Here is a 7,011-nt window from a genome sequence, read left to right as displayed (position 1 = left end):
AGAGAAGACTTTGTTTTTGTTGTCTCTCCTTATTTTAGTCTGAAAGAGAAACAGCTGCCAGAGAAATCTTAGGATGTGACCTGTTTCAAGAACCTCTCAAACAATTTATGTTTGTAAGTGAAGTGAGAACTGAAAACCACCTTATCTTCTAGTGTAAATATTTGGAAATGTTGTTAATACATTAGAGTAGTGGGATAATTATTAAATGTTTTGGTATTTAGTGTCACATTATGAGGAAAATAACTTGATATCAAATTAAAGCACTTTTATTGTAATTGCTATGGTTCTAGAGGATACACATGGTTATGCAGCATTAATTTTAAAGACTTACATGAATTTTTAAGCTTAGCAGATACAAACGGTTGGAGAATAGCCAGTATTCTTGAATGTGCTATATACACTCTAAGGAGTCTTTAACTAAATTTTTTGGACCTTGGTTGAAAGCAATTAACATTTCTTCTAAACTTTCAATAATTCATACTTTTTTTTTTCCAGTTGCAGCTGCAGATTTGTTTAAAGAAAGCTCAAATGTTCTGTAGGTGCACATGGCGGGGGGACATATGAAAATGATATACATGCTCCAGAAGGTTGTAACATCTGATAGTTAATAATCTACATGAATAACCAAGCAATTACAGACGAACTGACTACCAGGAGCACTAGTACTTGCCACTGAACCCAGGGAAAGTCTGGTTCTAGGAAAATCCTTCCATGTTATTGCATCTGTCTGTTGTGAGCAACAATTGGTCCTGTGGAGCAAGGCAATCTTTAAGTAGCTGGTGTATATTTAAGGAACTTTATTTTTTTTAGGGGTGGAAGGGTGGGGAAGTTGTTTGGTGATTCTCCAGATAAATTGGCTTGGGTCTGCTGCATTCAGAGGTTGTCCCCTGGGACTTCAGTGACCTATTTCCCTGGCATGGCTCAAGTCAGTCTCATATGCAATGGCTTTTATTGGCTAGTTTAGTGTCTTATGACTCTAAGACCTCAAACTGTTCAATTCGGATGCTTGTGATGAGGCCCGAATGCACAAGAGAGAGCCTACATTATTTTACAATTATGTTGAGCTCTAGCCCTGTGCAGACCCAAGGATCTATGCTAATAGCCCTGGGCTTGTGGCGTGTGTGAAGAACTGATACATCAAGCTCAGCTCACACATGTGAAACTATTGAGTTCTGGCAGTCATCTATCTCCCAGACATTTTATCTGGGGCCTACACCTTTCTCTCTGTTTCCTATGGAAGAGGCATACAGCATGGTGACTCAGAAATGGGAAAAAGCATGTTAAAGGTCTTGCCTTTATTGGGCCCAGCCCTTAGCACATTTAGATTAATATTTGTTCTGTGGAAGAGAGCACCAAAACAATGTGTGCTCCTCAGGGCAGCTGCTTACCCTTCCTGTGGCTACTGGAAGCCTTTAAACAGAGACTGTGGACTAGCTTTTATACCCATGACACAGGGTGGCTGGCCACGGGAGAGGTCACTGGAGCCACTGCAAGTACTAATCAGGTGATGCTGGCTCAGGTGGAGTGGCCCACAGCTGGGGAAGACCTGAGAAGAAATAATGCATTGAGTGTTTGTCAGGGACTCTGCACTGGGGTGTCTAGAGAAGAGAAGTGCTCTGGGGGCCAGAGCAGGGGGCTCCTGGGGGAGGTGACAGCAGGATACTCAGGGTCTTGAGGGTACATCCTGAGTAGAAAAGTGCTGCAAGTCAAAAGATGCTCTGGGAATCTGAAGTTTGGGGAGAAAACTCAGAAAAGAGGCAAAAGAAGGGGAAGAAAATTCTTTGGGAACTGTTGTCTAGGTTTAGCTTTGGTATTAAACCAAAGTTTCCTGTTTCCTCAGAGAGGTACCCTGAGGCAAGGCCCTAAAATAGACTTGGGCATATTCCAGGATCTCTATGGTATGGCGAGTACATATCACACTATTCCCCTTCAGAAAACTTACTATTAAAACAAAGCCAAAAGTTTATTATATTTCTGTATTCCCTGACAGTCAAAGTTTGTATTTCAGGAACAAACTCTTGGGGTTATAATCAAACAGCAACATTAATCTCCTCTGCTAGATGTGGGTAATTGATTGTACTAAGTAATTCTTTGTGGTCTGTTTTAAGGAAAACATGTGGCCCAGTGTTCAATGGGTAGAACTGCTTTCTCTTACACTAGCTGAACATCTCACGTAGCTTCTCATCTTGGCTGCTTTTTTAAAGTAAACCCCTAATTTGTGATCTCACATCCAAATTTTGATTATGACTGCTTTGCCTACAAGGTTATCAGAAATCACGTTTCAGTAAGTAAGTGTCATAAACACTGTGACTTCCATAGTTTTGTTAGTTCATTGTAGAAGTAAAGCTGAAAAATGGTGACAAATGCATCTGCAGAAGCTTTGCTGTTGTTCCTGAGTATGTAGTGGTTAAGATGGGATGAGCAAAAGAGCACAATCATTGTCCATTTCTGTTCTGATATGTAGCTTAGTTGTGCAGTCATGTACTTAAACTATGTTCAGTTTTGTTTTCTCTAAAGAGGCTTTAATAATGCAAGGCACCTTAAGAAAATATATAATTGTGTGCAATTTGCTGCTTAAGAGTACATGGTGCTTCCCATTTGAGCTACTGCTACCTTCTGAAAGCAGGAGCGAGGAACATGTATTCCCTGAATTTTAAAGTGTTTTTCTCCTATGTGCAGAGTGACAGAATGCATAAAGCTGGTCTTTGGGACGTGCATATGCAAAGTGAGATCGTGGTGAAGCCTATTTTGAAGTCAGTTTATTTCAGCTCTTCTGTGTATGGCTATTACCTCCTGTTGTAGAATAGTCTCTTCAGCCTCCTCAGTAGCTGTTTCTCTGCAAACAAATCCTCCTCTTGTTCTCCTTTGTCTTTGCCAATGTGAAGCTGGGCTTTTGCTTTTACTTGATTTCTTCCAAAAAGCTCTTTTCTATTATGATCTCATGAGATAATCAAAGAGGTGCAAAAACTACTGAATCAATCTGGCTTTACCTTTAAATTCTACTAGTGTTCAATGTTTCCTTTCTTTTAAAGGTTAAAACTCCTGAGCAGTGTGATGCAGATCATAGAGACAGTTTCACCTCATCCTATATGCAGCCTGCCATGCTGGTTCTGAATTTTGCTTGCTCTTGAAGTTCCCAGCTGTCTGTGAAAATAAGTACATTTGATGCTCTGAAAGCTTTAAAGGCCTCCTGCATCTTCTAGACAGGCTGTATGCCATTCTCCTGAACATCTAAAACGTGCTTCTATCACCTTGACTTTTTCCATGGATTCTGGGTTATTTTCATGCATTGTACAAGACCTGTAATTTAACCCAGGAAGTCAGGCTACTAGGGGAAGCACAGCCTGTCTCTTAAGTGGTATATTTTTTGCTGTGGGCTTGTGTTGGGTTCAAGGCAATGATTTTAATCTTCAGGAAATCAAATGGCCCAGGCATCCTAATTTGTAAGATTTTCCCTCTCTTCCCTTATGCTCTAAACCACAGATAACCACCATCTGTTCCAACTCTGAGTCTCATGAAGGAGAAATATACCATGTCGAGAAGATTCCTATGAAGGGGTACACAACCTGGGACAACCATTTTAAAGAGACAACATTCTTCAGTACTCCAACACAGTGCCACTTTAAATATGCCTGTAGTGCAGATACACAGTGGGAGAAGATGCTGTATTCAAAGAAGCTGATTTCTCAAAGTAGACATTTTGACTTTCAAATGTCATTTTTTCCTTTCTGTAAAATAGGAATGATGATGGGTTTTGATCTTTCAGTACCCTCTAGGTCAGATCTAATCTTAGAAAAAGCTTGAGGACAATGGTGGTTGTTTTTTTTCTCCCAGCATGCAGAGTTTAGGAGACCACAGAATTAGACTCCAGGGGTGAGGGCAGGGCTTTGAGAAGGCTACTTTTCCTGGGGGGTGGCATGCACAAATTTCAAGCTTCTTTGCTCAAGAATTCGAGCTGCACATCAAACAGCATCTCCTGCCTGTCTTCAGCCCCACATGCTTCTCCAAATGCAGACAATTGCTCTTGTGCTAAGGGGTGGCTGCAGCCAAATTGTGTGACTTTAGGGTGAGGGGGAGAAAAAGCAGTGACTCTGGTCACTGAGATGTTTTGGATTTTTTTTTAATGCTGCCCAACTCTAGATTTTCTTAGCTAATTTACCACATCAAGGTGCAAAGCTTCTGCTTTGCAATTTTTCAGTTTTGAAGACCATTAAAAAATTCCGGTCAACAAATGTCAAGTTTCCAGTAAAAACTTGGTACCCTCCTGAAGTGGCAACTCTTATGGTGAGAAACCACAAACCCATTTGGCCTGGCCAGTTACTTTCATCTCTTTAGTTCAGCTGAGTAAATGGTTCCTATGGTTCACCCCCTCCCCCTGCTCATTTACTAACACAGGAGAAAGAGCCAAGATAGAGGGCTTAAAGAAAAGAAAGAAACCAGGGTTTAAAAAAAATTATTTATTTTCCCCTCCATTTAAGGACTTGACCCTTTCACATAAATGTTTTTTGCTTTCCCAAAGTCCAGTCCCATTATGGAATGTATGGACACAGCAAATAAATGATACTTCAAGTTACACAATTACATTTTTAGTAAATATGAAATTATCTTATTAGTGTTGTAATAGAAAGACTACCCATTCCCAGGAGAAAAGGCAAACCAACACTGACTCAAATGCTGACAAAAACAATAGTAAACAATGTGAACAATTAATGCTTTTGGTATCTGCTGAGACAGTAAAACCTTGCATTGGCTAAATAGAAAGTGTGTAGTTCCTTTTGGGTTTTGACATTGCAAATTCTTGCAGCAGTTCAAGTTTCTGCATCAAAGGTGACCAAACAGACTTAGCCACCAAAAGAGAGAGGAGGGCCATTACTGACTGGATTCAGATCTATGTTAGCTCCTTTTGAAGGGAAGGTAGTGAGCATGGGGCAAAGGTATTTCTGGGAATGGCTGGGAGGGAGTAATGGCCATGATGTGGAAGAATTGCTACCTTGCACTTTCTCTGGGTGTATAGACACTTGAAACTCCTCAGCTGGGATGGAACAGAGAATACTGGAAAATATTTGGTTTCATTCAAGCTCTTGTGAATGGTGATGGTAGATGAGCAGTAGGACAAAGAAGCAGAGCAGCCACTCTGGGTTTCTGTACCTCAGAGGGAATCTGACTTGTCCTTTCATAGCAAAACTCCTCACCAGAAGTGCTCCTTCCTTTGGCCTTCTGTGGAGGTATCCTATCCTCTTGCTGTGCCCGAGACAAGAAGGGGCAGGCTTTTATTACTGGTCAATTGTCTGTTGGCCGTGGACTTCCAGCTGAAGGCCTGTCTCTAAGGCTTCTGTACAACAAAATCTGCTCCCTGGACAAACACTGGGAACAGGGACTGGTCCAAATGGGCTGTCCATTTGGATTGTGTTATGTCTGTTTATTTAGAGAAAAAAAAACAAACCAAAAACTACATCTAGAGAGAAGGGACAGTTTTCATGGATATGTGAACAAGTGGGAAAATGCTAGTCTTGTGTATCCTGTTGAATTGGAGGGTGTACTAGCTAGTTTAAAAAAAGCCCAAATGTAGAGCATGTATGTACTCCAAAAAGATCCATGTACAGTAATGTCAAAGCAGCAAGAATGCAATTTTAATATAAGCTATTGCCAGTATGATGTGAAATTAATTTTTTTGTTGTTATATTAGGTGCCAAAGAATCCAAGGTCTCAGCCAGAGAACAGCCTGTTTAGTTTATATTTTTCTTCTTTTACAAAATTTGAGAAGAAAATGTCCTGTTGGCATTAGAACAGCAAAGGAAAAGAGTAGTAAGTGATTTAAGATGCTGTATAGGCTGGTCCTCAGCATTTCCCACTTATGTGGACCAATATGCTTACTCTTAAATTTCTGAATAATTATAATCATATTATAGATTATAATAAACAGAAACAATAGTAAGCTATCAAAGGGAGCACGTGTCTATGTGCTGCTGTTACTATCAGAACACTACAGCTTATCATGCTGTGGGTTTACACTGTCAGCAGTGCTGAAAGACAGGGATGTCACTGCTGGCACAGTAAAGGCATGGACTGAAGGCCCCCAAAGAGATGAGATGCTTGATTAACATGGAACAAAATCTTGTGTTAAATGAAAAATGAAGTAGTAAGGACTTCTGGAGCTTTCAGTGTGGTGCCATGCAGAGGTGAATACGGGAAAGAGACTGTGAATAAGCCAGCAAGTCTCTTGCATGAGGCAAGAACTTTGTTCAGCATCTCCTTTATGTTCTTCCTCTGCTCTTTCTTCCTTTGATTCTGGCTTGAAAGGACAACCAGTGTTTTCTCTTTCCTATGAGCCCATAGAAAAAAACGCAGTGTGTTACAAGTCCTGGGATGAGGTAATGGTGGAGGCAGAAGTTTCTTCTGGGCTGAGGTGCTGAAGACATTGTGCAAGCAAAACCAGATGATACTAAGAGGAGTGAGCTCTTCAGAGAAGAGTCCTAGTGGACTTGCATGCATCTTAAATGCGTGCCTGATAATGAATGTGCTGCAGAGGAGACTTGAACATCTGGTCACTTCATTCTAGTATTTCTTAATTTATAAGGATATGAAAATTTGAACATGATATTCGAGATAAAGTTACCAACCTGATAAGACTGTCGTTCCCCATGAGTGAGCATTGTTCTTGTGAATATGGGATGGAACTATTACTCTATCAGCTGTGCCTGTGGCTCATTAGCAATGTACATTTCTGAGCTGAAAGTCTACTTCACTTGTGACTTTAAATTGGTGTGTGAGTGTCCCAAGCTCTCTACTTCTGCCTCTTATAAAATTGCAGAAGTGCTACATATCCAGGAAAAACTGTTCTCCAAAAATATTCTGTATGTGCAGTCTTGTGAGCAGCTGACTTCTTATTTTAAGAGTCAAAACCTTTGGCAGATGAACTGTTGCATGCCTGGTATGTGAGTGTGCTTTTGGGAGTGCTGTTTTTCTGGGAGAGAAAAGATGGAAAAGTGGCAGGCTACCTCTGGGATGGTC

This window comes from Passer montanus, unplaced genomic scaffold (genome assembly GCF_014805655.1).
Source record: "Passer montanus isolate IOZ18808 unplaced genomic scaffold, ASM1480565v1 scaffold1, whole genome shotgun sequence".
Lineage (NCBI taxonomy): Eukaryota > Metazoa > Chordata > Aves > Passeriformes > Passeridae > Passer > Passer montanus.
The sequence above is the reverse complement of the archived record's forward strand: the minus strand, read 5'-3'. Positions refer to the sequence as shown.